This window comes from Onychostruthus taczanowskii, unplaced genomic scaffold (genome assembly GCF_017590055.1).
Source record: "Onychostruthus taczanowskii isolate IOZ18803 unplaced genomic scaffold, ASM1759005v1 scaffold27, whole genome shotgun sequence".
In the NCBI taxonomy this organism is placed as follows: domain Eukaryota; kingdom Metazoa; phylum Chordata; class Aves; order Passeriformes; family Passeridae; genus Onychostruthus; species Onychostruthus taczanowskii.
The window spans coordinates 5815321-5836856 of NW_024500017.1; the positions used below are offsets into that span (position 1 = coordinate 5815321).

Consider the following 21536-nt stretch of genomic DNA (forward strand, 5'->3'; position numbering starts at 1 on the left):
GGGCTCGCTTTAACTCCAGGCAGGCTCAGCCTCCTGTGCCCAGCACCCGAAGTTCCATTGCTTCGGGTGAGATGGATGCCAGTGAAGCTGTGGGTACCCAGCAGCTCGGGCCATCCACCTGAAAAGACATCCAGTAAAGATTTTCATATGCAAATTCACTCTCCTTGTGAACAGCACTCTGCACTGCACTTCAATCAAAGTCAACAAGCCATAAACACCACTCACCCGTGAGGGTTTGGAAGTCACTACAGCCTCCTGGGAAAAAAAATACTATGAAAAAAATCAGAGGGTTGAATTAATTGAGCCTGCAGCTGTCTGCTCTACATACGACATGTCACAAAGTTCATGCTGCTGCACAGGATTTTTTTTTTACAAGGGATGAGCAGGCGAAAGCAGTGCAAAAACCAGAACAAAGTGTTTGCTCTGCTCATCCATGACTGTGCTTTCACCCCACAGGTGACTACGTCTTTTCCAGGACTTGGCACATGTACACTGTGATGCATCTTTTGCAAAAATTTTGCAATTCTGTTTTTTACAATGAAAATATTTTTTCTTTTATTCTTTCTGTTTAACTTCTTTTGTAACAGTTGAGAACAAGGGATGCATAGGAGTGAAACACACAGTATATTACTTAGTTTGATCTAGTAACTTCTTGGTCAGCAAATGGAAACAAAATAGACTCTCAGATACAGAGACATAGATACAAATGCATGTATTTTTTAATTGCATGATGTGGTCTTTCACAAACCATCGAGTTCTCAAAAAGTGCTTGGGTGCAACAGAGGTTATAGGTAAGGCAGAGCAAACAACAATGCTCAACAGCAAAGCAACAATGCTCAATAATAAATAGCAATGGTGGAGATCAGCAAAGGCTGGAGATACTGGTCCAGTGTCAAGATCAGAACTTATGTTATCACATCTGTGGTAATATTACACTTGTTATTTTGAGAATTTCAATTACATTAGTAAAAATACAGCTTATACCAAAAGTTATTCACAATTTCTCCTGTAACCAGAACTTACTCTGACTGCAAGGATACTCAGCCACCACTAGAAATGGTGGTTCAAATGGTATAATGCTTGCTATACCTACTTTTTTCCCCTCAGGCAAATTGTTCAGTAATTTCTTAAAGTGGCTCCAGAAGTCCTGACACCATTTCCTGAGAAGCTCAGCATCCACTGAGGCTCTCCCTCAGCAGCCTCAGCAGCTCACTTCACACACACTTCTCAGAACGGGGCCTCCTGCTTAAATACCCAGCTGGAAGATGACTGTGATGTGCTTCCCACCATGTTTGATCCTGGGACCCCTCCAGGCTGCCAGAAGTGCCTTTCAGGGGATGAAGCCCATGCACCAAACCAGCCTCCTTGCTGCCTGAATTGCAGGTTTGAGGCCTCCCACACACGGGAATGGACACAGCCTGTGAGGAGCCAGGAACAGCATCCAGAGCCTCCACCACCAGAAAGCTCCATTTACTATGAAACTAGAAATAGCAGAGGGGAGGCTTTCAGTGGAAAATGTGATGAGAATAGAAAGCAAGAGAGTAAAAGCCCTGTCAGCACATTTCATAGACAGTCTTTTTAATGAGGAGATAAACAGATAAAGCTTTCAATCCATGTATGGAGGGGGTTTTTGTGGTGGTTTTTTTTTTTTTTTTTTTTATTTGAAAAGAAGCTAACCAAGCACAGAGGATTCAATATAAAACAAAGGCAGAACAAAACATTTTTTAACAAGGCCGCCTAAACAATATGAAAATTGTCAATTCTAGTGCCACAGAAAAACCAGAGGTCTCCTCCACTCCCTACCCACCCTATTTATTTTTCTTTAATTATCTTTTCCTTTCAAGTAGGTGACTGTGCAGTGAAGTTAACAAACACACATAAAAACCATCCCCCAGTCCTGTGTGGGCCCCCCAGCTTTGCTGCAGCAGCACTGCAAGTCAGGGCAAAGACTGGGAGGAAGCTCAGCTTCCCTGCTGGAGTCAGCTCCATACAACACAGTGTGGATCCAGACCTCCCCAGATGTCAGAGCTCAGTGTGACAAGACTTTGCTCCTATTACACAGCTCCCAACTACACTATCTGCCACCCTCTACAACCATTTGATGTGCAAAGAGGGTGCCCTGCCAATAAGATGGTAACTGTTTCTTAATGTGATGCAACACATTTAAATCTGGTGTAAGTAGAAATTCAGCATTCAAAAACCCGCCTGAAGCTACTAAGGAACAAGAGACATTTTTTCACATGAAGATGATTTTATACACAGATTTTAGAAAACATGAGATGGGACCCAGAAAAGCAACTTTGCAGAGCAAAGTTCTCTCTTCACAGGCCACGCAGCAAAAGCAAAATTCTTTCCCACCATGGTTTCTTCCACCATAACCTGGAAATGTAACCTCAGACTGGGAAAGGGCGGGGAGTGGTGGCAGCTTATCTCCAGTGGCCCCCTGAATGTCCCTTCCCCTTGCTGCTGACACTTATCTTTGGGTGGAGTCTTAAATGAGTTCTCTCCCATGCACAAAGACATTAAAAGCCAGCAGCCTCCAGTGAAAGGCTTTATATCCTCTTTTTATCTTCTATGCTGTGCTCTCCTAGGTAGCTTCCCACACCTTCACAATTCATATGTGCCACCTTCAAAGATAAATGATTTAGAGGGGCTTTCTGCACAACCTGCAAGTACCACCACAGCTTTATCCCCGCTCTTCTAAGAAACTCCATGTGCAAACATATAGCTAAGGACTTTTCCCTAGACAAGGTTATATATGCATATCCAAAGCCCAGACTTAAAAATGGAGACAAACCAGTTCAATATACGAAATCCAACTGACAGTCATACTTGACAGAAGATTAATATTACTGGGGAGGAGTGGGGGGGTGTTATGCTCCAGACACTATTTCAGGTTAGCAGAAGATGACTGCATCCTAAAGAACCAACCACAGAAACCCACTACAAACACATACACACTTAAATACGAAACTGCTCCCAGATATTTCCAACAAACTGCAAATCTACTGTGTATTCAGACATCCTTAACAGTCCCCCAGGAACCATTTTCTGTGTTAATATTCAGGATTTGGAAGTGTCACCCTGTAGGAAGCTGCACAATCCTGTAACCTGTTACCCAAGTTGTATACAACATGCAATTTAAAGCATGTAGGTTTTTATTTTGAAGCAGTAAAGTAGGGTTAAAAACTGCCTCCTGCAGATAGTTACTAATATAGAAAAGTAAAATTTAATCACTGACTACATGACAGATGAAATAAAGTCTAATGTGGTTTCTAATTTATAACAGCTGGGCCAAAATTATCTCCAGACATTAAGGGTCATGATCAGAGCAGCAACTACACCACCACAGCCCTCCAGAGGGGTATTCCAGACTCCTGCACTGCAGGGCTGGCAGTGCCTGTCTCCCTGCCCAGCAGAGCCTGTGTTCAGAGCTGCAGGTACAACAGCCTAACACAGATGCTGTGCCTGCAGCCCCGGCGTGCAGGAAGCCCGGGTGCTCCTCACTCTCCTGAGTGATGATGCCGTGGTGTGTGACTTTGTGTGTCCTCATCACTGTGCAGTGCAGTCTGAAGACATCCACCCCAACTCTCCCCCTCTCCTCTGAGTTTCTTCAAATAGCTTGTTAGAATGGTGTTCTTCCCAAATGACAGTGTAAAAAAATATCTGAGTTTGTTTGGCGAATTCTTGCTTTCCTGCTTCCCTTCAGCAGAAGCGAGTTGGGTCAGATCTACCAGTGTACCAAGGAAAGCAATAAATTCATCCCGACTCAGGCTTCCAAATCTGAGATTTGAACAGCCTGCCCAAATGCTCTGGGCACAAAAGCTTCCCAGTAAAATCAAGGAGATCTCATTACAGGAATTTCTATGTGAAATTCTGGTCTGAACTGAGTAAGAGATCAGGCAAGATAAAGACACAGGGTGTTTTCAACAACCTCCTCAAATACATATGCACTCTGAATAGACGCAGAAGTATATCTACTTAGGACTACAGAGGGATACATCCAGTGATTGCTCTTGAGATCATGGAGTAAGCCCAGATGAGAGCAAAATTGCAAAATTAAATACTCACAGCAAGGTCAACCATCCTAATTTATTATAATAGTAGGCAAATCCAACATGAAGTATGATTGCTCTTTTTCTTGCATCTAAACCCTAACTTTCAAAATACACTCTGTACTGCCTTCCTCCAACACCTTTTTTTAATTTGTACACTCACTTGGGTATTGAAAAATCTGCATATGTTACTTAATTTTTCAGGAAAGGAATTCAGCAGGTAAGCACTTTTTTTAAACTGGGTATTTCAACTGGTCCAGAGTATTCACCTCTTACTCCCATAAAAAGAGGAATTTTTTAATGGACTTTGCTTCAGTCCCACTCACTTTCATGGTATATATCCACAGCAAAGAAGTTTCTCCACAGATGGAAAATTTCCAGCATTTGCTTTCAGGCTGCTTATCATGAAAAATATAGATGTATTCCTTAAATATTATGTGAATCAGAGCCAGAACTCAAAGCCAGAAATAATTACCTTCTCTGGACAACATTCAGCAACCCATTCCATTCTTCCCCAGCCTGCCAGCTGTCTTCAGAACAAGCAGCCATCCTCCTTCTTTTAATTACCCGTTCATTTGTTTCTTGTGGTTTAGTCTTCTTCCATTTTTCTCCTCATCCTTCCCGCTCCAGCTGTTTCCAGAGTCATACATAGCTCCATCCCCCAGGCTTTTTGCTCTCTGCACTATGCTCAGCTTCCTCCTGGGGAACCAAACTCCCACTGAAATACTTTTGTTGTGATCAGCTGGAGTGAAGCATCCTCAACCACTGAATAAAGTATCTGTGTTTTCAGTATTCTCAAATTCAAACATAAAATAAACAACTTCATGTGGATGACTCAAATTAGCTCTTCAGTCTTGTTCCCCGTCTTACATCTTGGATCACTTCCATTTTTTAATGAGGTTCAGGCATTATTTTAAGAGAACCACTGCTGAAAAAAGGTCACAAAGTCCCCTCTAGCCCCATTTCCTGATCACTGGAGACACAGCCACCCAAATGACAGACCCAGACATGGGGGGGCTGCTTCCTGCTTCCCAGCTCTTTCTCCTGATCCTTACTTTCCTTCTGAAAGCAGCAAAGATGGCTCGTCCCATCCATCTGAGCACTGACAGTCCTAAGTTTGGGTTTTAGTAATGCTAATATCTCTTTATTCGATACATGTGTCCCGTTGCTTTGTTCAGACTTGGCTTTCCTTCCACTAGTCTGGTATTACCAATGACTCTTAAAATCATTGTTTGCATTCTGGTTTTCGACTGCTTCTTTCCTTTCATCCGGCTATTTCAACCTTCACAGACTGACTACACTGAGCTATTGAAATGTCAGCTACAGCCTGAGGTTGGCCAACCTGTCCAGCTGTCACAGATAACCTGGTAAGCCACAACATACACAATCATGATTTTTCTCCAGTGAACTCACTCACATCTGTCATGTACAAACACACGTCAGTCTGTCCTCACAGCTTCTGCTGTGCTCAAGTCAGCTGTAGCCTATCATATCCATACTGTTATAATGATTTTATATATATATAAATATATATAGACTATTTCCACCATAGAAATATGTATGCATAATAAAATATAATAAAAATATATGCATAGAAATGCAAGTCTGCAGGGGGGGAAAAAAACTTTCACTAGGTTCAGCTCTGTACAATCTTGACTAAATACCAACCACAAAGTAACCCCACATTTATTAAAAACTAGCCACAAAATAGCTCGAAAATATTCCCAAATATTATTATAACTGAGAATACTCCCAAGTATTTCATATAAAACATTCCCTGTCTAATTGCTGCTTTTTCTCTTTGGAAGGCAGTCACTAATAGCAACACTGATACTAGCATATGGAGCAGACTGCAGCATTTCAAAGTTGCCAACAAGTTTAAACAAACAAATTGCAGGAATTAGAAGTTTAAGCAAAACTTTCTTCCCAGAAACAAATACTGACACTGGATACAAAATATGAAAATGCCAAGCCAATACAAACACCAAAGGAGACAAAACAAAACCAGGCAAGAATTCAATTTTTACGTAAGTGACAGCAGTTTTGTATCTGGATCACAAAGGAACCGTTTCACTTCTTAAAAATTAAGTGTCTGTACCCTCAGGTAGGCAGTGAAGCACCTGGCAAGGCTGGGGAGGATGATGCAGAGCCCTGCTTCCCTCTGCCCAGTGACTCACCAGGGAGACACTCGCCAGATCTTTTCAGTTTTTTAATTGTTTCACACTGGGCAGACTGGCAGCTCCTGGAGGTAGCTTTTCCTAGTAAATATGATGCCAGGAGATCACAGACTCCATCAGTGGACAAGCCTTGGAGGCAAAACCTGGGTATGCAACTTCAATGACAGAGATATCTTTTGATGTGACCTACAGGATTAACCATAATCCTGGTGTAACTAAATATGTTATTTGCCATCTTTATTGCCCATGAAGGAAAATTTAAGGACACCCCTACTTCTTTCACTTCCAGACCAGCAAAAGACTGGACTGAAGATAATATGGAATACATTTAGGCCCAATTTCACAATAGCCAGTTACTTTTTGTCCCTTGTTTGGACAGATGCTGAAGTAAATAACTGTCAAGACACAAAAAGAGTAATCCAACTATCAAAAAATTAATAAAAAGCTAATAATAAAAATACTAATCCTTAGTATTTTCCTCCATACAAAAGGCATTCTGTAGTCCTCAGTTCCCAGTGAACTACTGCCACACACTTAAAAAGCATCTCCCTTTGCTGATGCAGGCACAAGCAGAAGGGAGCCCTCTGTGCAGGGAGGCCTTTGAGTTACCCAACACGAGCCAATAGAACTAAAGCACCCGTAACACCTCAGGCTCGAAGCATGGTCATTAAAGTTCAAAAAAACCATGCAGAACAGCAAGCTCAGGCTGAAGTAAACCATTGCTAGAAAGGGCTGCTTTAAGAGCATGCTGAATACAACAGCTAATTTTTTTCAAGTTATTTTGCTACAGGACACAATTGGACTAACATTAAATCTGACCATTGCAAATAGAGAAGCAAGAAATAATGCAGATCATAAATAACCAAATCTTATTCTGTGACCTTTTCAATCAGATACTACATAACAACTTATCTCTGTTGCAGATCATTGGTATCATCAGGGCTGCTCCATCAGATACTTTCTACAGTCCAGTCTAATATTACATCAGCAAGTCAAGTGAGGACACAGACATTTGACTTTCTCCTTTAATTGAGACTTTGCAAAAGAGGAGCAATTCCTTAGGGCTTTTTTTCCCTGCTCAAAGGAGGCCACCATATTCACACTTAACTATCTGAAGCACTCAGAACCCTAAGTGGTCCAGCACCAGGTGGTCTCAAAGACATTCCCTATGGACAGTTCTACACTACCTGTGCAGAGTAGGGTCTGGGTATTCAGCGTGGAACCAGCAGCACCTCACCCAGATGTTTTCATTCTAACAGTCAGTACACAACAGACTGGCTTCAGTTCCTCCTGGCCATATTTTCTAGAACTAACTTTCAGAACTTTACACATACCCTGGCTTTGCCTCAGCCCAAATGCTATCGGCTGAGAAGCTCTGGTTGCGCACAGCTGCGTGGTGGATATGCTGCCCATGGCTTCAGGCAGCACTGCACCATCACTGAGAAGCCATCCAGATAGCACTGAAAACCCATGCTGTAAGAACACAGGTTCCTGAGCCCAGGCAGGCACTTTTCAACTTAATTGCTTTCCCAGTTCTTCAGATTGCCCCAAAGCCATCTGTCCCAGCCTGCATTCCTTCAACTGCTTGCTCATGTTAAGTACCTGCTTACTTAGCTGTCCTCAGTCACGTACACAGCTTGCCCAGCTCCCTGCCCACGCTCCGCCCTGCCTGGAAATAAAGCAGCTCCTTCTCCAGCCGAGTTTGAGTAACATTTCACGGCTGAAAACAAACTCACACGGGTCTGACAGGCCACACGACAGTTTAGTGGAGGGGGAAAGAGCACGAAGGGTAAAAAGGCTAAACTGCCCTATAAAACCACTTTGCAAACTCGTAGGAGGAAACTTTTGTTAAGTATTAGAGGATTTAAGCAATGAGAGGTCACATGCCTAAATAACCCTGTGGAGTTTTACCCTCATGCCGAGGCTTGATGGTTTTAGCTTTATTGCAGCAGAGCTGTCTTCTTGCACAACTGCAGGCTGAACCTGGGGAGGCAAATCAGCTGTGCTCTACCCTACCCAAAAGGAGGACGTGCTGTGTTTACTCACTCATGTCCAAACAGCTTCACAGAAGTCCACACTGGTAGCTCCTATCAGAAGCCACAGGATTTCCTCAGTATACACTGTCTATTATCTGTTATAATCAATAACATGAAATCGGGCACTGCGCTTACAGGACAGACACTGACTGCACTGCAGGCTGCTCTCCAGCGTTCCCAGCAGTCTGCATAAGGTATAAAATATAACTGCTACCCATTTCTGTCCCTGATAAAGCTCCCAAGAGAAGAAACCACAGCATCTGTAACTTTGCACTTGAGGATAGTGGAGGAATGAATCATTCAAACACATATAAGAATTTTTTTTTTTCATTATTAGCCTCACATATTTCTGCCAGAGAGACTGAACAACCCAGATGCAGGAATTAAATTCAGTTTCACTTCTCCCTTGCTGTTACTCAACATTAAGTCCTGCTATTAGTGCTATGTAGAAACTTCATTTTTCATAGAAATGCCTGGATGTTCATTCCCATTCATAGCACCCCAGTGGCCACAGCAGCTAAACAAAGGACCACCAAAGCAGAGAACATAAAACTTTGGTACTGCTAACATAGAGCACATCAGGCATTTTAACAAGACTAAACAACAATAGCTACAGCAAAACCCAATCTCATGCCCATTTATCACTGCCTGCATTTAAGTCTGTTGCAGCCTGTCAAGTATCTGGAAGCTCTTCCTGCCATCTGTTTCCTTCCTCCAAGGGTGGTGCAGTTTTCCATGATTACTCTCTCTCTCTCTCTCTCTCTCACACACACACACACAGACATAAAAGTCTTCATTTCTGTGACTCGTAAGAATTATTTTTGAAGAGGCCTATGAATTTTGAACCTGCCTGTGCAGCATGTCATTTGCTTGGATTGATAAAATTCACGGTTGCCTGTCTCCACCTTCTCAGAGTAACACCAAAATCTATTTTCCCCACCTTTCTTTGTGGACTGGTAATAGTAAAGCCAGCCAGTTAAAATGACAAGCATTTACCAAGCTGTTTCCAGAATGCAGTGGCTTGCTGCTTCCACAGAAAGCTGTCACAACAATTACCAAACAAATTAACAACAACTAAGCAAAGGGACAGATTTGTATAAAGACTTGCTTGAGCTTCAGTGTTGAATGGGAGTCTTAACGCTGCCCTTTGAACACCAGAGTTTACAAGAGATTGTAAATGGTACCTTTTCTGCAGTGCTGAGATTCCAGCAGATGAGCATCTGTCTCCTTTCTGTATGTAAATATTGCCCTTTTCCTCACTTCCTACAGAAGGCACCTATGGATTTTACTGTCTCAGGAAAAAGGCTGCCCTAAATATTTACGGATCCTTTCAGAGTTTTACAGCAAACAGCTCTAAATGTTCATAAACATCTATTTGTCCTTTTAACACAGCCTAGTTTTCCCATAATGCGGAAGTTGTATTACAGTTATCTGTCCTTACACCAACAAAAAACCTCAGGATTTTAAATTGTAAGCAGTACTCTAGCAGAATTAAGTCTTTTAAACAATTTACTTTCTGCAGCTACTAGCTTTGATAACCAAAAACCAAGGATGGACTGGCTACCTAGCATTCATTTTACTTTTTGTTTTATACTGCAGCCCTCTTGCTGGAGTAGGACAGGATTTCTCACAGGAAAATATTTTCATTTTAACCTGAGCCTAAACTAGGTAGTGGAACATTTACATAAGGAATACCATTGTAAAAGAGTCAACAGAAATACTCTGGTGTTAATATCAAGTTTGAAAGTAAAGACAAAAAATCTCCTTAGAGATTACTTTGCAACAGAACTTCAGGAAGCAAAGAGGAACACACACAAAAACATCCTGCACTAGGTGCACCTCCTGCATTTGAGAGTTTTGATAGTAATAATAATGTGTTTACATAATCTCACTGGAAAACACAAGACCAATCTGACCTACATGTTTTAAATAACCTGTTGCTTCTACTTTATGGAGAAGCTGGTATTAAACCATTAAGCTAATAGCCAAGAGCTGGCTACTGTTTGGGTTTTAATAAGATCTGGTGCAGCTGATAAAACAAGTGAGAAGGAGTTTTGCAAATTGAAGCTTTGCATTAAAGCCTGGTTATGGTAACACTAACTCAATTTCCCCTCTGAAAAGAACAGCCATAAAGTCAGCATACTAAGCTGACTTACTCCATCTACAAAAAGGTATCAATATCCACCCATATTCTAACAGGTTGTGGGAGCAAAGGCATTTACAGAACAAAGATATTGCTCAGAAGGGTGTATGCTTTGCTGTTCATATAAAGAGAGCAGAGCCTTATCCCAGTTCCCCATGTTTTGATACTGAAGACCTATTCAGCATGAAGGACCTGAGGCCATGTTAAAGCAAAGAAACAGCCACAGAATTCAGCACATCTGCCTCCAGAAGCTGCAGAAGTGCATAAAAAAGCCAGTGCTGAAACGTTTTTAATTGTGAAATTGTGTGGGAAAACTGGGAGGAGGCTGTGTTGTTGGACAAAAGGGAAAAACAAAATCCAAGCATTCTTTGAATTAACTCCCAATTGCCAAGCACTGCTTGCCTCCCTTTTTCCACCCTTACAACCTCCCCACTATGAAAGAGTAGCCCCATGCAGCCATCCCTCTGTGCCTCCCCTCACAGCAGCACCAAGGGTGTTTGTATCCTCCAGGTCACCATCCCAGCCTCACTTCTTTCCCAAGAACAGAAAATAGCAGCCATTCACAGGACCATTAAATAGAACGCTGGGATATGCTGGACAAATGAGCCCTGTGAGACTGGGGGTGCTACAGAGTTCAAGATGACCCTCACAATTTCCTCTGTGACCATGGTTCTGGCTGAAGCTGCTGCCTTTGCTTATTAGAGGAAAGGTTTCTGTCTGCTCTGTTTTCAAATTCTCTTCCATCTTCTAGCTCATCTTTCTGCAAAGCTAACATGATTCTTTTTGAACAGTTTCCCAAGGGATTTGTTCCACAGCATTTCCTGCATGCTGCATCTGCCCAAAGAGAGAGCACTGAAGGCCCAACCTTGCTTAATCCACCATTTTTACAGCAAAGGCTTACCTGTCTACCATGACAGCAGCACAACCAACATCAACAGTAAAAAGGTGCTGCAAGTAAAGAAACTGAGCCATCTTCTAGCTTTTCAGTGTTTACAGCACATTCAGTTCACGTTTTCACATCCTTCTGTACTGGAATTCTTTTCATCAAGTCCTTAGTAAGATTCACAAAAAAACAAAAAATCGTGGAAAACATTATTTGAATACAAGCCCAGTAACACTCCATATTTGCTGCATCTCAAAAAGGCCACCTTAAAAAAAAAAAAAAAGGTTTTCTAAAATAAAAAGCAAGTAGCATAGCACTTTTAACTCCTAAATGGTCCATCTGCTTTGGGTTCAGATGTTTGGTGTGAGCTATGCTGTCTGCACAACCCCAACCATTGCCTGCTGTCTGCAGTTCCCTTGAGGAATGTAATTAACATCAAGTTAAAACCCCACCTCCAGCATCAGGGAGATAATTGAAATCTAGGCAGTCCCAAGACTCTTCTCAAACTGAGAAGCTGCTAAACCAAAATGTAAAGCTGCAGCAAGATGCTTATATTAATTATACTAACCAACCACCAAGAGGCTCCTATCTAAGGGCTGTTTTCCATGGATAATTCATGGCAGCTTTTGAATGATGGTCCATTCCTCAACAACACAAACAAGCTGTTAGAGGTACTTCAGGCTTCCAGCATGAAAGTGCAGTGGCTGCTCAACTCCCCAGAGGAACCAATCTTTAAAAATACTATCTTTCAGTGACTCTTTTGTCAAAAAAGAGGGGCATTTCATGAGCTAGTTTCCAGCAAAGTACTGCCTTGTAACACCCTCAAACTTTCACCATTCAATGAAGACATCCATGAGCTGACAGTCTGAAATTTCAGGCCAAAACATCTTTGAACTTGTTTTTAAAAGACACTTCGGTGTTCAACTGCTTTTTGCAATGCCTTCCCTATTAGGTTTTGGGTTTTTCCCTTGAGGTTCTGTCCAGCAAAGTTTTTCACAACTCCTCTACACATAACTACATAGTGAGTTACACCAATATAGTGGGTAAGTATGCCCTCCATATATGAGTAAATCAATTTAATTGACTACCTACACAGTTAATCAATTAGATTAACGGTTGACCTACTTAAAGATAGAGAAGAGTATTTGATAGTTATTTTCTGGAAAACAATGCAATAGAGCATCACCACATAAATACTCAGATAAAGCACACTGAAATGGAAGGACATAAGGACAATACTGGAAGAACACTGGGCTCAATGGGAGGCAAAGGACCCCATTTTACATTGATGCATCTCCTTGATGTTTGCAGTCTTGGGGGAGAAGCAGCAAGACAAAGTTCTCTGTGACATATGAAAAGCTATCTGCTCAACACACTGAGATTTTCCCAATGGGGGCAGCTCAATGATCAAGACATCCCCTTTTGGATTTTTTGAGCCCTCTTCAAAGTTTATGATTTAGTGAGTAGAGGAGACAAGAAGAAATTGCTACAACTCCCTTTTCCATGGTACCTCTCTCAGATAACCATATGAACTCCACAAGCCCACATTTCACACTGTTGCATCTATGCCCTAATAAGCCATTTATCCTGCAGAAAGCTACAGCAGGAGAGATTTATCTGCATCCACCCTCAACTGCAGTCAGCAGTTATCTCCCTGCATATGCTCTTGAGAGCCCCTGCTTCTGTCTAGAGATCAATTTACTGGACATCTGATTCTCTAACCCACTTTTTCCTGTTCAACTGACACATTTTGGGCATAGACTTTATGAAAGCTGATTCACACCGCTACTACAAACTGTTACTGTCGCGAAAAGGTGTGGGGCTCTCACTGTTGCCTTTTTTGGGTTTGGAATAAAAAGCTTCACTGGGAGAAATATTGCCCAGATAAAGGTTACAAGTTCATGCTCCACAACTGAGCAAGCAACAGCAGCTTAGCACCATCAGCCTCCTCACAACACTACAGCTCCTCAGTCTGCAGTGTGGCTTGACACCTGCATCACTGGATTAAGGCAGTGACTACAGAGCAGAAAGCCCATTCAAGTTGTTTGATGAAAGGCTCCTGTGGCAGTGCCATGCTACTCAAAAAGACCTATTTGTACTGAATGCTGGAGCCAGAGCAATCCTAATAAGTCATTCCTTCAGATATTTGTCAATCAACAGGTGGGTACACTGATGAAGACTGCACTGTCTCGTAGTGAAATCTGCCTGCTTTCTGTGCAGTCGATCTAAAAGTTGGAAAGTTGCAATTCTACAGACTATGTGTAACGTCACTTATAATTAACAAACCTGAAAAGAAGCAAGTAATTCTGAAAGAACTGAACAAATGATGTCAGATTTTATGACAAGACAATTGCACCAGAGGCAATGCATCAAACAGCTACATGACATTAAACTTTCTTCTGAAGCAACATTCACCTGCTCTCCATTAATTCACTTACTTGATACTTAAGGACTGACAGTGCTGAAAAATGTGTCATTCCATGAGATAGATAAGTGTCCTGCCTCAGGGGAAATGCTGATACTGTAATGGAAAGAGTTCCAAGGCTGCTGTGTTGTCAGCCTGGGTCTGCCCTGAGCAGCTGTTCAGAAACCCCACACAACCATTCCTCAGGAAACCACAGACACAACAGCACAGCCAGAAGTTTCCAAAAAATGAAAAGCATCTCTCATCCCCTCAAGAGAACCTGGGTAAATGGAAGAAGAACAAACAAGGAGGAGAAGCGAGGGAATAGCTGGGAGTCAAGGCCTGCTTCTGCTGAATGTCCTTTGAATGAGGCAATTCCAGACAGAGGATATAGGGAAAACAACTCTGCTTTGCAAGGTAAATTAGAGCAATTCACTCATGGTTCTTGCTTTGAAGGTAGTTCAACATATTTAATTCAATACCTAATACACACAGAAAAAAAAACATTTATTATTTGTATTCTTACTTGTTCCCAAGAATATCCTTTACTTCCAGTTATGCTGTGCTTTGCACTGGTAGCTAGAAATGTGTTGATAACACACCACTGTGTTATTTTGGTCACTTATTTTATGAATTTCTTCCCCACTTTTCCCAGAGGTTTTTCCTGAGAGACAGTCTTAGATGGCTTCACCTGCATACTTTCCCTTCAGTCCTGATCTCCTCAGTGAGTTTTAGGATCTCTTAATGAGATGTTGCCAGACAATTAAGTTCCCAGTCACCTGAACAGCAGCATTGTGTAAGGACAGCAGCAGTCCTTGGCATGGATTAATTTCACCCTCCACCAACAGCAACTTTAATACTCAAAATGCAAGATGAAAGGTAAGAAGCAGAAAAGCAAACACTTGGGGGAACCTGATTACATGAGAGTCCAGCAGTAAAGGGAGTCTTCTGCCATTTCCCTTTGTCAATATATTCAGTGATGGCAGATCCCCTCCCCTCCACAGCGTGCACTGCTACTCCCTGCTGAATGGAAGTATGCAAGATAAGAGATCCTGACTATTGGGTTGCAGGCTGTACATTACTCCCTAATCCTTTCAGACAAACTGACCAGGTCGCTGTTTTTCTGATGCCTGGATTTGTTTCCTGGCACATACCTATTTCCTAGCTTAGAGGTGTGAAGAAAGCTGGGTTTGATATCTTGAAAGCAGCATGCCAGTACTTCTCAGCCCTTCCCAACCCCTCTATCTCAAAAGTAGAGCAGTGCTGGTGGAGTGCCTCCCGACCAGCTGGCCCTCTCAGCACTCTTTACAACTGTCTATTATCTTTGTGTGACCTTCACAGCACTACCAAGTGCAGAGAGGACCAGGCAAACAACTCAAGGAAGAGCACTAAAAATATCCCAAACTTGCGTTAGTCACAGGACTGTGGCCCTGCTGAGAGCACCAGTCCCTGCTCAGTCGAGCCGCAGCCCTGCTCTTCTGCCTCAAAGGGATCTGTACATCAAGCAAGCTCAAACTCTTTCATTTGGGTTATTTTAAAATGGCAGTGAAAAACACAGATCTCTGCTGCTGAGTTTTGTCCCATGACCAAACCAGAGTATTAAGAGGCGGCTCGCTGATCCCAATCAGCAATGGCATAATTTAATGTTCAATAGCTTCCTTGTGCCAGTGCACCACCACATCAAAGCTCTGCCACTCTGGGTCATTCTCCTGTGATTTTGTGAAACCAGGCTTCCTCTCACCAGTTTGTCAGAAGACTCTGCAGAGTAAAGTATTTGTTCAGTCTTTAACATGGAAAGAAACTCCCTGCAGACACAGGAACCAAGCCTACAACCTCAACACTGAGACAGGGAATACCAGGAGCTATTTGGAACAGCCCTCATCAACCGGATTCAGCTACTTAATTCTCATCTGGTTAAAATAAAATGCAGTGTTTCAGATGGATGGGAGCTAAAAGGAACTAAAAAAAAAAATAATATTGCAAGTTCCTGGGCCAGGCAGGGTCCCAGGGATTAAAGGGCAAGCAAAGCTTCTAAGACATGGGAAATATGACAAATGGATAGGAAACACAGAGTGAAAACCAACTTTTCTGATACTGTGAATGGTCATCTGCAAATGAAACCCTTTCCTCACTCACAGAAAAGCTGCCTATAATAAATAAAGCATCTGTATTTTCTCCTCAATTTTAAAGCAACCACTCACAGAAACACCAGTGCATTTCTCAGGCACACCAGACTTGGGTGCTTTTTTAATAACCTGCAACGAAGACTCCCAGCCAGCCAGTAACCCACAGGCAATTCAGAGGAACAGGAATGTGTGGGTGCAGAGACTTTTCTCTGTGCCTTCCCCACCAGCTGGTGCTGTGGAAGGGAGGGCTGAGGGCAGCTGCTGTAGGATGCAAATAGGCAGCAGCTGTTTGTGCTTGATGGGTTCCAAAGGGTTAAACTCTGTCACCATGCAGAAGCACACAGGCCCAAAGCAACAGCCCTGACTCTGCAGGATCACTGCTTCCACCCTTTGGGGTAGGGCAGGGGAATGAGAGGGAAAAACAAGTGTCTCTCAATTTCTTCATATTTTATTTTGAAGATAAAGGCAAACCTCTGAGGGAAGTCAAAACTATTAGCCATTGCTCCATGCCACTTGTCATGTGAAGGCACTGAAGCAATGCTGCTCATATCAGTACTATTTCAGACCAACAAATTCAAGTGCATTTCAGTGCATGGTGACTTGCCATCAAGTGACAGTCATCTTCAAATACAAGAGACACTTCTTGCTCCCTATCACTGCTCAGCTGAAGCAGCTCCACACCCCACAGCAGCTTGCTGCTCCAATTCATGTTTACAGCCCACAATTGAGTATTGCAGGGTCACTACCAGTCCCCTACAGAGGTTTGAGTTTTGCTTGGCACCCTTCTCCTTTCGGGGGGCTGGCAATGACCTTCCTCTGCCTCCCACCACTGTCCACAACACTCCAGTTTTGGTGGAAACAATCTCCTGACTGGGGCACACAAAGGCAGCAGCTCTTTTTGGAAACAAACTGCACAAGAGGAGTTGAGAGCAACCACAAACTGCAGCTTTACAAGAAAATCTAAAACACAGTCTTAGCCTGGCCTTCCTGTCAGCCACAAGCACAAGGAAAGAAGCATTTTGGGGGAATCCTCTCAGACTGGGGTGAGACAGACTGACCCACTGGGTACACACTTATAGCACTGTATGGAGTGTGACACAGGGGCAGAATGGAGCTTGAAGTGGTTTTTAAACTGTGAACTTTAATAATTCTCAAATCCTTCCAATCCTGTTGCAAGGACAGCTTATGTGCTGATGTTTGTTGAAGGAACTTCCTGAGCTTTGCTGTTCCCATGGTGGGGCAGACTGAGCTGCTGCCACAGCACCCGCCATCCAGCTGTGGTCACTTACCATCCCAAATAGTTTGCATTCTGCCTCCAATGCCAGCAACTCATTTCTCTCATCACAGCACTCATGCAAGATTTAATGAAGACCCACCACACCTGAAAAGAAGTGACTGAAAGAAAGGATGAATTATTTAAACTCCCAGTGTTTCTCTTTTCCCCATCAAGTGCAATCATACAAATGCTCTCCTCTGGTACAAACCCTTACCAGTTAACCAAGTACCACCTTCCCTGGAGCACAGACCAGGAGTGAACTCTGCTTCTTCCAAAAACCAGTTCTGACACAAACATTAAAAAAAAAAAAAAAAAGAAGCAACACAACCAGCTGCCTCCCAGAGGGCTGGAGCAAGACACACGGACAACACAAACCACTGTACATTAACAAGAACTGCTACCAGCTGCCTCCCAGAGAGCTGGAGCAAGACACACGGACAACACAAACCACTGTACATTAACAAGAACTGCTATTTCTGGTACAAGCCTGGGCCCCTTGTTTCCTTTGGCCAATTATGATAATAGTATTTGGCAACAGTACCAGGACTAGGACAAAAACAAGGCCAAAATATTTATATAGAGAATCTGCAGCACATTTGTAACCTCTGCAGATACTGATCTCACTAAGCCAGTAGCATCCCACCAGGGCTGAGAAATGGAGAGCACAGAAGAATTAGGGGCTTGCAGGAGCAATGGGCATCACACCATAGATTTACACCCAAGTAAAGTAACTCCATCCTGACATTCCCTTACATGCCAAGTTCAGCTGCAGTGAAAATCTTAGGGAAAAAACACCATGCAAAGAAGCACCCTGAATGACCAGGTGGAAAGCCTGTTTTCCCTGTTTATCACCCAACCTTAACACAAACTCTGGTATGTGGGCCAAAACTTCTATTAAAAAAAAAAAAGGATGGTAAATAGTACTGCAGTGGTCCTGTCAAAGACGCCACAGGAAAATGGCACATGAAATGGGTAGGGCTTGTCTAGGACTCTCCCATTTATGCCAATGATTTCCCCTCTGTGAAGAGATGCCATTTATTTCTTTGGACGGTATCAGGAACATCCTATCTTGTCATTTGTTATGACAAGCTGCAGTCACAATGTCAAAGACCACAGAAGCCAAAATGGTGATTCCCCAGGAAGAAGATAAGCAAGCTCCTATTTTTCAGGTACTGTATGGGAGATTTTAAAGTCACTGGTATAGAGAAACCATTTGCTAAATCCGGCCAAGACTAACTACATCATTCCTAAGTGTGATTACAACACAACTTTTAGTCCCAAAATTAATGCCAGAGTTCAAATAAATAAATAAATCAATCAGTCAATGAAAGAAAACACATAGTATAGCATGGGGTGGGGCTCTCATGCAGCAAGTACAGTAGCTGGAGAAGAACAAGGATAGTGTTGTACCAATAACCTAATTACATAAATACTTACTTCCCTGTCACTACTATTTCACACTACTTGCTGTGTTAGCACAACAAACAGAACACAAAGTTCTTCAATAAACACTGGTGCTATTTATTCTGGTGCTTTCTCTGTTTTGGCTGTAAATACACCCATGATAATATAATCACATGAGAACTATCCAGCTTTCTAAGCCTTTTCCCAGTCCCTCTGAGGTTACAGGTACCTAGCACAAATCAGTTTGACGAAATTGGCTCATGAGTAAAGCCATGACACCAAATCTGTTTATCTATAATCAGCCAATCCACAGGTATTTTTCCCAAAGCTGTGTCCTTAACCAAGTGCAGTTCCTTTTTACATCTTTTTGAAAGTTAAAGGTAGTGAAATTAACTGCTATGAGTGCATGCACCAGGCACACTCACCACCTCCTACAGAGCCAGACAATTATCTTCAGCAAGCAAGTTAGGCAGTGCAAGAAAGAATACTGGGATACATCAATCTGTGTAAATCAAACACTGCCAGTCTGTAGGAAGCAAATAAGATGGTTAGATACCAAAGTTTTACTCTTGCTAAAATACTTTGAGTTCATACTCTCTCCAGTTTCACTTCTTATGGTGTGACCATATTTAAAGGAACTGGGAACTGTTTCACCAGCTAAGAGCCTCCTAGGAGGGGACAAGTCAGGCTGCAGACAGCTGGCATCAGCCACTTGGCAACTGCACATAAGCATTTGGGGGAACCAAAGCTGAGCTTCTGGGAGAGAGGCAAGGATTTTCTCTGGATTTCACGAAGTGGTCATTCTCAGCAAGTCAAGGATGATACACTTTCATGGAAACCATACAGCCTATTTTAATCCTATTTTAAGAATCCAACAGTGTTTCCTTACAGTTGGTTGACATCAACAGGATGCAGCTTTCTGCCAGCAAGTGCAGGCTACCTCTCTCCAAGGCATACCTTCCAGAACATGCTTTATGCCATTTATCTGCTCACATTTAGATTAATGTATTCTGTGTGTCCTATTGTTTCTCCACAGCTTCCTTCCCAGGAGTTAATTTTCCTCTTGGAAATAGTCACAGGAAAATAAATTGCTCTTTCAGAACTGAAGGTATATTCAGCAGTTAATTCATAAAACAGGAGACCTATTTGAACCCTCTCTTTTCAGTTTCTGAAAATAGTTCTTTTCCTTTCACAAATTAACTAACTGGGCAGTAAAAAAAAAGGGGGGATGGTGGTTTTTTTTAGTAAACTACTACTGGAATAGCTACAATTGTATCAATGGTTATCAACTGCACATTTTTATGGCAGTGAAAAAACAGTTCCAAATACCAGAGTTAAGGCTGTTAGTAGACACTTGTTTGGCTTGAGAATTAAATAAGAAAATGTAAGCATCCAAGTGGCTTTTTATTTGAGGCTTGGGTGACTAATTACAAATTCAGATCCTACTTGTTTTACTATCTACTTGATTCCCATTCTCTTTGAGGGAAAGAGATTCAAAATACTTTGGAAGAAAGTTTTCCTGACTGTGAAACAGAACTTTCTGATGCAGTATTTAAAATGGAAAATATAATTCCACAATTGGAGCAACATAAACTAATCTGCTTCTTGGCAGAGAAAGCAAAAACATTTCTGGTTGCAACATGTGAAAATGGATAATGACAGCAAAATCTCAACAGCACCCTAATCTCCCTCTTCTTAATACTAACTGAGCCACCTCAGCATTACCTTAGTTCTGATAAAATGTAGAATGAAGAACAAAAACTGAAAATCAGCTACCTCAAATGCCAAAGTCTCCCTTCACTGAAAAATCAAGGATTTCTGATCCAATAGACTATTGAAGAGGAGGCTGGGAAGAGACCAAGTTCTATGGGAATGTGTAAATTAATTTGAGTTTACATCAAAGTAGGACTGAACATTCCTTTCATGTGTCTGGGAAGCCTCCAAAGTAATCTCTCAAATTTTTATTCTTTGTCATACAGTGTGGTAACAAATACACTAGCATGCATGACTGATGTGAACCTTGGCCTCCCCTTCAAGCTCTGGCTTACAGAAACCTATTTTTGGTTGTTCAACAAGTATTCAAAACTAAAAGCTGACACCTATCATACCTACATGGGTGTGCAAATACAGCAAAAACACTTTTTTGCAGGGACTTGTCTCTGGAAAAATTTTAACCTAAAGATGTCTGTTACTGGTTATTTCACTGCAAATAAGAAGTTTAATACACTGCTGTTAATTAAATGGGTAAGGCAGAGCAAACAAGCCATTTAATTCTTTAAAAAACTAAATTCACATATCTGTTTAACTCTTACTTCTTCCACCCCACATGAGGCTATGTGAAACTTTTCAATCCCTCTTTCCCTCCTGTTTAAAATGTTGATGGTTTTGAGCTTTTACTGTTGTGTGAATGTAGGGAATGAGAAATCAAAAACATTTATGTAGTTTTAATTACAGTTACAGATTTACATTTTACTTCCACAAAGACTAAATTACAGCATTTCCTCCAAAGACTAAAGATACAGGATGTTATACTGGGCATTCATTCTGCGCTATGGATTGTCATTTATTGCTAACAATGGCACCAGCAAACACAGGTGCAGCACCAAGGCATGCTCTCAAAGCGGAACTCAGTAAGGCCACATCTCATGTGCAGTGAACTACGTCCACTGGCAACAGCTCGTGCTCAGCACAGGAAAAGGCACGTCAAGGCTTGAATTTTAAATCTTTACTTATTAAAACACATGTGAAACAATTGAGCCAGACTTGATTTTCACAGAATCACCAAAGTTAGAGAGACCTTCAAGATCATATGCTCCAACCATCAACCAGCACCACCACATCACCCCGTAAGCCAATCCCAGTGTCACACCCAGATGGCTCCTGAGCACTTCCAGAGATGGTGACTCCACATCCTCCCTTGGTAATTTATTCCAATATCTGAGCACTCTTACAGAGAAACAACTTTTTCTAATATAGAATCTGAACCTTTGGCACAATTTAAGGCCATTTCCCCATATCCTTTCACCTGAGAC

General features: G+C 42.1%; 1 protein-coding gene across 9 annotated transcripts in view; it reads right to left on the minus strand.

The window, feature by feature from the left end:
- The window catches only part of MTSS1 (MTSS I-BAR domain containing 1), a 126336-nt gene that overhangs the window by 63963 nt on the left and 40837 nt on the right, over positions 1-21536 (minus strand). The gene's annotated exons all lie outside the window — the stretch shown is intronic.